The sequence below is a fragment of the Scyliorhinus torazame genome, chromosome 4, assembly GCF_047496885.1.
Source record: "Scyliorhinus torazame isolate Kashiwa2021f chromosome 4, sScyTor2.1, whole genome shotgun sequence".
In the NCBI taxonomy this organism is placed as follows: Eukaryota; Metazoa; Chordata; class Chondrichthyes; order Carcharhiniformes; family Scyliorhinidae; genus Scyliorhinus; species Scyliorhinus torazame.
In genome coordinates, this window is record NC_092710.1 from 222,312,458 (window position 1) to 222,322,889 (window position 10,432).

Below are 10,432 nucleotides of genomic sequence, written 5' to 3' on the forward strand. Positions count from 1 at the left end.
TTTAACTGCCATGTGGCGTCAAACTGCCATGTGGCGTCAGAAGAGTAGTTATGACTGTATCAAGAACGTTGGTGTGAGACCGAAAGAAGAAACTGTCAAGAAATTCAGTGAGATCGACACGAGTAGTCGCACAAATAAACAAACATTCAACATTTTAAAAAACAAATTAAAGAAGAAAAAGCGGGCAGACTCCATCAGGGTACAGTACACCGTAAATCTCCATCGGTTCCTGACTCATCATCTGCACACCTCAAGATACCATTTCATAAAGATTTGCAAAGGGGTTACCATGGTGGGAGTCCGACTCGTAGCCGTCTCCATCTCCCGGGTGCCAAACTCTTTCATGGAGTTTGCGTGCTAACGCGGCGTGTGCCAATGTGGGGTCCATTTCATAATTTCTCGACAAACGACAGGAATTGTCACGGTGCCAGTGCTTCATGGTCCGTAGGGTGGGTGTCGCGGGTCAGGTTCCGGAGTGGGCAGATAAATTGTTTCAAAGGGGCTGGGTGTATCGTCGTCGGGTCTCTGGGCCTGTAGTGACTGGGGCCAGGTTTGTGGGATCTGTTTGCGTCTTTCAGGGGCGTCAGTGGTGCTGTCGCTGTCTCTGTCGCTAGGAGCCGAATCAAGCATCAGGGTGAAATTTGATGCTGGCGGCGTGGTCAAGGTCGTGCCTGTGGACGTGCTGCTGCTGGGGGATGGGGAACTCGGGTAGTCATTGTCTGCCATTGCCAATGAGAGATGGTGCGAGTGGCTGCACTGCGTTCCATAAACCTTAAGCTGCTTTACATGGAACCATCCTGATTTTCTCTTTGGAAACGCGATTTTGTAAACCGAGGGGCTTGCCTTGTCTGAAATTGAATAGGGTCCTGCAAATTTAGGGGAGAGGAACGAACTAGGGTGTACAAGGTGATCATTACCTGCTGTCCGACTGTATACTCTGTCAGGTGTACTGTTTTGCCAAAGCAGGCCTTACTCTGCTTTCGTTTAGCGCCTAATCGAACAGCTGCAGTGAGCTCTGTTGCTTTAATATTCTATACCATGTGCTGGACTGCTTTCTCATGGGTCAGGGTGGTGATTGCGGGGCTGGCCAAATCCAGTCCGAACAAGTATTCGGTACCCTTCATGGATCGTCTGGTCATGAGGGTATGGGGGGTATATCCTGGAGAGCTCGACACTGTGTTCCTAATAAACATCAGTGTGAATGGGAGCACTGTGTCCCATGTTGTGTTGTGCACCATTTTCCTAAGGGTGGCTTTTAGCGTACGATTCGTGCGCTCTACTATGCTGCTGGACTGCGGGTGATAGGCAATGTGGAACTTTTGTTTAATTCCAAATATTGTCATAACATTTTTCATGACCCTGCCCGTAAAGTGGGAACCTTGGTCCGACTGAATAGAACGGGGGAGTCCCCATCTTGTAAAAATCTGTTCTGTTAAGACCTTTGCGGTGGCCTTGGCTGTGTTTGTTCTCAATGGGAACGCTTTGACCCATTTCGTAAACGTGTCTATCACCACTAACACATACTTGTATCCATTTCTGCAGGGGGGAAGGGGACCAATATAATCTAATTGCAGGTTTGTCCATGGGCCATTTACAGGGCGGGTGTGTCCTAGTTGGGCTTTTTTCGTATACCGGTCGGGGTTGTTTTGAGCATAAATTAAACAATTTTCGACGTAATGGGGCACGTCGGTTTTCAAATCAGGCCACCAGCAGAGGGGTCTGAGGTGGGCAAGGGTGGATTCACTCCCTTGGTGTCCATGTCCGTCATGGAACTTGCAGATTATCTCATTCCTGTCCTGGGTGGGGACTACATAAACTCCATCTTTTAAAACGATTCCCTCATGAGCCGTCAAAGAATTTCTGAACTTTTCATAGGGAGTTGGAAAGTTTCCTTTTAAAATTTCCCTCAATGTCTCGTCTTCCATTTGTGCCTGGGCGAGGTCTTGGATGTTGGGCTGTGAGGCCTGAACTGCGTGTACTGGGGCACTCTCGGGGGGTTGCGCCATGTCGTGAGCCTGCCTTCGCTAGGGCGTCAGCTTTAACGTTACCGGGTGGGGAGGAACGATGGTGACTTCTTACTTTGACGATGCCATATTCTCTGCCTTTAGCTGTCTGAAGGATATGTTTTTGTAGTGGGGCTGAGGGTAGAGGTTTTCCGTCCGCGGAAATAAATCCTCTCGATTCCCACAGGGGTAGGAATTCCGTAAGGCTGTTGCAGACGTACAAACTGTCCGAATATATGTCTGCAGGGGTTGGAAATGAATCGGGGTGCTGGACATTGTAAGCAATGGCTGCTAACTTGGCTGCCTGCGAACCTAAGTGTCCAGGCAACTTTAAAGCTATCTCTTCTAAAGCGCGTCCCTGCGCGTCCTCTACATAAATACCACAGCCTGTTATCCTTTTTCCCTTAAGGACTGTGGAGGATCCGTCTACATAAATTCTTAGTGCTTTGTCTGGGGGCTGGGGTCCGATACTTGTCTTTCTTGGTACCGACTTGGGAACAAAAAGGCCTGTGCTGTGCTTGGGGGCTATGATCTCGCACTCATGTACGTTTTTGTCCGTTTCACGGTAATGTCACGTCCCTGTAGGAGAAGGGTCCATCGCGCTGCTCGAATTTGGCTTACTGTGCCGTCCTTTAACCTGCCGTCCAGTAAAAGCTGTGTCGGGATGTGCTCGGTCAAAATGGTTACTGGGTTGAGTCCGGTTATGTACGAGAAGTACTGTATCGCCCAGAAAACTGCCAACAGGTGCCTCTCGCAGGCTGAAAATCCTTGCTTGACTGGATCTAAGACTCGTGAGGCGTAGGCTACGGGTCCTAGACGATCGTGCCTTTCCTGCAGGAGTACAGCCGAAAGGGTTCGGTCGGCGGTCGCTACCTCTATCGTTTATGGGGAGTGTGGATCTGGGGCTTGCAAAGCGGGGCTGTGCTCAGGTCGCATTTCAATGAATCCACGGCATCCGTGTGCTGTGGAAGCCATTTCCATGGTGCCTCTTTCTTTAGTAAATCGGAGAGTGGGGCTGCTTTTGTGGCGAATCCATCGACATGGTTCCGACAATAGCCAACCAGTCATAAAAATGACCGGAGGGCTGTAACGTTCTGGGGCAAGGGCAAATTTACGATGGAATCAATCCATTTGAGTTCTATTTCATGCTTCCCATGCGTGATGACTGTACCTAAATAAGTGACCTTTTCCTGAAGGATTTGGGCTTTCTTGGGGTTAATTTTGCATCCAATCATTATAAGGGGTTTGTCATAATATACACCAGTATATCATGGTGCAGATGTCAAATCCCAAATTTCTTTACCCGTCAGTCTGGCCTCAATAAAAGTCGAGGTGGATTTGCAGGTACAGCATTAGTTATTTTATTTAGCTTGCAAGCCTGTTTCATTTCACAGAAGCATAGGACACATCTAGTCTCCTACATCCCGGAAAGCGAATGAACAAAGAGACAAAGGGATCTCTGCAAATCAATTCAAATGGTATCAAGTTTCACATACACGATTCCCATAGGTCAGCCTATACCCCTCCTGACCTAGTCAGACATTCTGATTGGCTCACTTCCAATCCCTTCCTCTGGCCCCTATTACCCAGCATCCTTTTCTCCTCCTATGGTGGACACACCTCTTCCTGCTTTGCCATGCGGTCTGAAATCCTTTGTCTGTGAACTCACCAGAATGAGACTGGCCTATCTCTACATTACAGTAACTAATATCTCTAAAGTAACTATTTTATATCACATTCGTCATTCCCTCCTTTTATCATTCCATGATAACCGAACTATCCAATCCATAGCTACGGTCCCTCATCTAAAAAGATCCGTCACTGCATTTCCAATTCCTGGCGTAGCCCCCCTTCATCTGCTCATGGATTTTGACAGCTAAGATTTTAGGGGCGCTGATCTGTTCCAGTGCACCCCACATTCTACCCATCACACATTTAAGGATGGCTGGGCCCACAAAGATGCAGCCGATAGCCACCACTAAATACATGGCCATATTTATCAACCAGTCCTTCCAACCTCCAAATCCCCAGTTACCCCAAGCGCCAGGATCCTGCATTCCGTCCAGGTGATCCCGTATGTGATCCATAAATTTAGTGATGTTAGCGGTCAAGTCCTGAACTCCCATGATACACTTGCCCTACACTATGGTGCATACCCCACCCTCACGGGCCAGAAGATAGTCACGAGCATACCGGGTCTGCATTGCAAACAACCGTAGCTGAGACAATTCCTTGGTTATTGCCCCGAGGGCTCCCAAGGTTTCATTTCCCAAGATGGTAAGGCCACAAATAAAATAATTCCTATTGCTGACAGCCAAGGAACCCCCCAGTAGCCCAGTTTATCTAGCTTCGAAACGCCCATTCGGGCCGCCTAGCAATGCGGAAAGCCCTAGTCCCAACAGTGATATGAGAGACATTCCCCCAGCCACAAAGGAGCTGGAGGCCGGCGTTCAATGGAACGCAAGTGGTGTTGTAACAAACGCATTGGCCAGACGCCTGGGTGATATGGCACCTCCTGTCCGTACAGGTGGGGAACAGACATGTTATATTCGTTTCCACCTTTACCAGCAAACAGCCGTATCCTTCACTGCTGAAACAATTCTCATACGACCGGGAATCCCTATTGGGAGTGAAGTGGCTAGGTATATACGCCCTTCACCGTTGCAGCCTATCATACTGTCAATGGGAATTTTCCCAAGGAAGGGGAAGGCGAATAGCCGGTGGTGCTGAACCCGGATCGTAAGGAAGAGTGACTTGCTCGGGCGGTGGCTTGGAACGCTGACAATGAACCACCGTTTGGGGAGTGCCCCAAAGCGGTGAAACAGAAAATAACCTAGACACTGCTGCGGGGTTCGGGTAGCAGACAACCCGTCCCTGGCCATACAAGCGGTGGTAAATCTGGTTGAAGAGATTCATACTACCCGGGTTTTCCTCAGTTTGGCCTTTAACTAACTTAAGTGTATCTCCCGGTAACCTATGTTCTAGCTGTACTTCCCTTCTCACATGCCCTGTCCTCTCTCTAGTCCCTCTCTCTCTCTCATAGCCTCTTCCTACGCTCTCCTGACGGTCTGATGTTACCTTTATCGCACCAATCTTAACACATCCAAAATCAAATTTACATGTACTCCAAAAACAAGGCAATGTCCATATAATGTTCCCTTCCCATCGCCGGGACCGGTGCAATTGCTTCAGGACTGGAGAATAGCCAATGTTGTTCCTCTGTTTAAGAAGGGTAGCAAGGATAATCCCGGGAACTACACGCCGGTGAGCCTTACTTCAGTGGTAGGGAAATTACTGGAGAGAATTCTTCGAGACAGGATCTACTCCCATTTGGAAGCAAATGGACGTATTAGTGAGAGGCAGCATGGTTTTGTGAAGGGGAGGTCGTGTCTCACTAACTTGATAGAGTTTTTCGAGGAGGTCACTAAGATGATTGATGCAGGTAGGGCAGTGGATGTTGTCTATATAGACTTCAGTAAGGCCTTTGACAAGGTCCCTCATGGTAGACTAGTACAAAAGGTGAAGTCACACGGGATCAGGGGTGAGCTGGCAAGGTGGATACAGAACTGGCTAGGCCATAGAAGGCAGAGAGTAGCAATGGAAGGATGCTTTTCTAATTGGAGGGCTGTGACCAGTGGTGTTCCACAGGGATCAGTGCTGGGACCTTTGCTCTTTGTAGTATATATAAATGATTTGGAGGAAAATGTAACTGGTCTGATTAGTAAGTTTGCAGACGACACAAAGGTTGGTGGAATTGCGGATAGCGACGAGGACTGTCGGAGGATACAGCAGGATTTAGATTGTTTGGAGACTTGGGCGGAGAGATGGCAGATGGAGTTTAATCCGGACAAATGTGAGGTAATGCATCTTGGAAGGTCTAATGCAGGTAGGGAATATACGGTGAATGGTAGAACCCTCAAGAGTATTGAAAGTCAAAGAGATCTAGGAGTACAGGTCCACAGGTCATTGAAAGGGGCAACACAGGTGGAGAAGGTAGTCAAGAAGGCATACGGCATGCTTGCCTTCATTGGCCGGGGCATTGAGTATAAGAATTGGCAAGTCATGTTGCAGCTGTATAGAGCCTTAGTTAGGCCACACTTGGAGTATAGTGTTCAATTCTGGTTGCCACACTACCAGCAGGATGTGGAGGCTTTAGAGGGGGTGCAGAAGAGATTTACCAGAATGTTGCCTGGTATGGAGGGCATTAGCTATGAGGAGCGGTTGAATAAACTCGGTTTGTTCTCACTGGAACGAAGGAGGTTGAGGGGAGACCTGATAGAGGTATACAAAATTATGTGGGGCATAGACAGAGTGGATAGTCAGAGGCTTTTCCCCAGGGTAGAGGGGTCAATTACTAGGGGGCATAGGTTTAGAGTAGATGTACGAGGCAAGTTTTTTACGCAGAGGGTAGTGGGTGCCTGGAACTCGCTATCGGAGGAGGTGGTGGAAGCAGGGACGATAGTGACATTTAAGGGGCACCTTGACAAATACATGAATAGGATGGGAATAGAGGGATACGGACCCAGGAAGTGTAGAAGATTGTAGTTTAGTCGGGCAGCATGGTCGGCACAGGCTTGGAGGGCCGAAGGGCCTGTTCCTGTGCTGTACATTTCTTTGTTCTTTGTTCGTTGACTCCTGCATTCTCCTTAACTTTGACGACCTTCCATGAGTCGATACCATGTCCTCGTATATGGGGGCAGCGAAGAACATCACCTTTGCATAGGTGATGTATCCTTGTAGATTGGTTGGGGTTACAAATATAGATAATATTCCCCTTTTCCATGTCCATCGCCAATAACACTCCAAGCGAGGTGAGGCCAAATATCACACAGACGGTGCGTAGCCACCCCATCATGCTCCACACCTATAAAATAGCACTGGAGAAGGGAGGCAGGTTAATCTGTCCAAGAAAATGAGGCCCGTTATCAGAACTCAACTGAGCTGGTATACTGTACCAGGGAATGATTTCCCGCATCAAAACTTTAACCACAGTAGCAGCTTTGTTATCGGTAGTCAGATACGCCTCAACCCATCTGCTGAACCCATCCACAATGACCAAAACATATTTATAACATTGACACCTTTCCAACTCAATGTAATCCATTTGGAGCGTCTCAAAGGGACCACTGGGCAACGGGGTTTGCCCCATCCCACAAGGGATACCTTTTCCGGTGTTATATTGCTGACAAATCAAACACCGATTACTGATACTCTGGGCCAACCCCTGCATTTTAGGGTGCCACCAAGTGTCCAGCAACAAATCACTAGTCCCCCGAGCCCCACAATGAGTTGCAAAGTGTACACATTCGATGACCCATAAAGCCAGTACATCAGACATACAAGTCTGATGTACAGGCGTGGTCCATAAAGAGGAAACAGAATCATATGTACAACCTAACCGTTTCCACATTTGTTTATCACTCTCAGGAGCGTCCTCCTGTAACCTTATGACGTCTTGGATGGTTGGCATTGACTTGTCAGAAGCAGACACATTTATAGTAGATCGTTTAGTCTGACTTAACATTTTAGGCACCATCACTTGCTGAATTTGCGCGGCTGTCCACGCTGCACAATCTGCTTGTTCATTACCAACGTCAGCTGGGGTCTTACCATTTGTGTGGGCAGCGCATTTAATAACGGAAATCTGCGCGGGCATAAGGAGGGCCTGCAGTAGGTCATTAACTAAACCCCGGTGGGATATTTGACCACACATAATCATGTCAGGTTGTTCTGACGAAGTATCACTCAAATCGTCCCTTATTGTGGTAGTTTCCTGAATCAAGGCTAAACAGTCGTGGCCAGGTGCGTCTTCATGGACAGGGGGACCACTAAGAAAACAGGCTGGATTGATAGTGGTACAGTGTTTAAATGTCAGACGTGGATTGTTCAAAAGGTATATCTCATACCTATTCTGACGAGCTGCGGTAAGATGCTGAGTCTGCAGTTGCCTCAGTAGTGCGATGACCGAGTGGGAGCTATACACCGTAATATCCTGTTGGAGGGTGAGAGCAAGTAACAGGTATGCGATGGCATTGATTGAACGTAAATCCTGTACTAATCGGTACTGGTCTGGTTTGGCTGGTTTAGGCACAGCAAGTATGGGGGTGCTACATTCTGATTGGCAAGGGACCAAAATACCCTGTTGCAACAGCTCTTGAATTAATTTGTCTATAGACGGAGCAGCTTGGGATTTCAGGGGGTATTGCCGAATGGAAGGTAGCTTTACATGATCCTTAATCGTTACCTTTATAGGTGTAACATTTGTCTTTCCCACTTGTGATGGGTATTTCGCCCAGACCTGTGGATTGACATATTCCAAAACATCATGTCCCCAGTGATGCTGCAGTCGAGTGTTAATTGTTTCAGGGACCTCAAAATATTTTATGGCAGTGCCGTCTGGCATGACTTGAAGTGCGTACTGTGTTGGATCCGAATGATCCACTGCCCTCCTGACCATTTGCCCCAGATCCCTGGCATTGTACTGGTCGTGGACCTGACGTGTAATATGAGGGCTTACCGAAGCTGACTGTGGCCATAAATGTGGTGGTATTGTAACAAAATCGGCTGTACCTTCTTTTCCCGTGACTGTGGCTGTACCTTTGACTGGCCATTCGGTCCCAATTAATGGCCGGTATTTGTCCTCCAACTCCCTGTTTTGTCCGGTTCTGTCATAGGCCAGGGTAACGTGATGCAGTGAATGTTCAATGTCTAACGTCCACCACTGGGGGTGATAGAAATATAGCACTGTTGTCTCATCCTCCATGATTGGACCGTTACTCCTTCGTCTCCATACTCTAGCTGTAGCTGGAAGATACAGTAAATCTCGGGCCAACAAGTTACAGTCCAATCCAGTAGTCACTACAAACTGATGATCTGCAGACTTATTCTCGTAAGTGACTGTCACAGGTTCAGAAATAGGATACTCACACACCTGTCCTTAGAACCCCGACAATTGCTGCGTGTGGTCGGATAGTGGTAGTCGAAGTTCTAATTGCACAGAAGACATGGCTGCTCCAGTGTCGTTTACAAATGAGTGATGTTCATCTCCTATCTGCAGAGAGATAATAGGTTCCCTGTCCGATTGGAGAGTCCTTATGACTAAATTAGCTAGTCAATCCTGTGTTGGGAAAGGGTTTGCCTGGGAGAAGTCAGTGTATCTCGTCTGTCTTCCCCTTGGTGGGTACCCCCTCCTTCTGCTGCCTGTCTTTTAAAGGGGCATTCCTGTTGCCAGTGATCTGCACGGCCGCAATTAAAACATGCATTGCTCCCTCTATATCTGCCCCGTCCTCTTCTCCCAGTAGACCAATGGCCCCTCAGAGGGGGCGGCGGTTGTAAAGCTGTTGGTGCATACAGTGGGCCATAAAAAGGAGCTGAGGGTCCCTTTGGGTGGGTTTGTTATCCTCCCCCTCGCTGATCCACCCACCCAAAGTCACAATATTGGGGCTCCTGCTGGTAAACTACCATTTCTGCCGCTTGTTGGGGTCGCCAATCATCCTTTTTCATTACATACTCAGTTTTAACCTTTGTAACTGAGCCTCCTACCTGGCCTACACCCTCCTTCCAATAAAATCTGACTGCCCTTGCCATCTGGGAAGGGTCGTTCTCTGTCCAATTCATGTTATTACATTTCACAGCAGTAGCCACGGAGGGTGGTAGGCAATGCATTAACATAGCACAATATTGAGGGGAATTCTAACCATTTTGATATGGCACGTCGCCTGACTGCCCACAGTAGATTTCATTAAAACGTTCCAGAAATTCCTCTGGCTCTTCAGTCTTCTTAGGTTTTAGGTCTAAGATAGCAGAAATATTTATGGGCTTTTGAAATGTGCTATTCAACGCATTCAGGATCTGTGTCCGCCTATCATCGTCTAACGCATGGGCTTGCTGAAGTGCGGCATGGCTAGCATAATTCAAGTGATTGGTATCTTCCTAATCGGCAACTGTCTCCGAGTCTCACCAGGGGGCACTCTAGCTATTTCCACTGGTTCTTCCAAGACTTCGACGTCCCTCCCTGTCACTAGAGGGAGTTCTTTCTCTTCAAAATCATCTGTTGCAGCTCCCTTTGTTCTGAAATTTGCGGTTTACCCTTGGTTTGGAGGGATTTAGGTGGTATGCTTAATTGTTTTTGGTTAGGATCAAGCCCTTCTCTCGCTGTCCGAGATCTGGTCCTAGAGCTAACTGGGCTTGCGGAACAGAGCTCCTCTTTCTCTACTGATCGTGAAGATGGTAAATCAGGACCCACACTATCACCCAAAAGGGCTGGAGTTACTGGCATGATTGGAGTCTGGGAGCAGTGACTGGATATCAATTATTATACTCTGGTGGTTCTGGAATTAGTGCAGACAATGCTACAGGTGCAGTCGGAACTTTTAGTGACTTTTCTAAATTATTGAATTTATCATTTTCTGTCAATTCAAGGCCAGCCA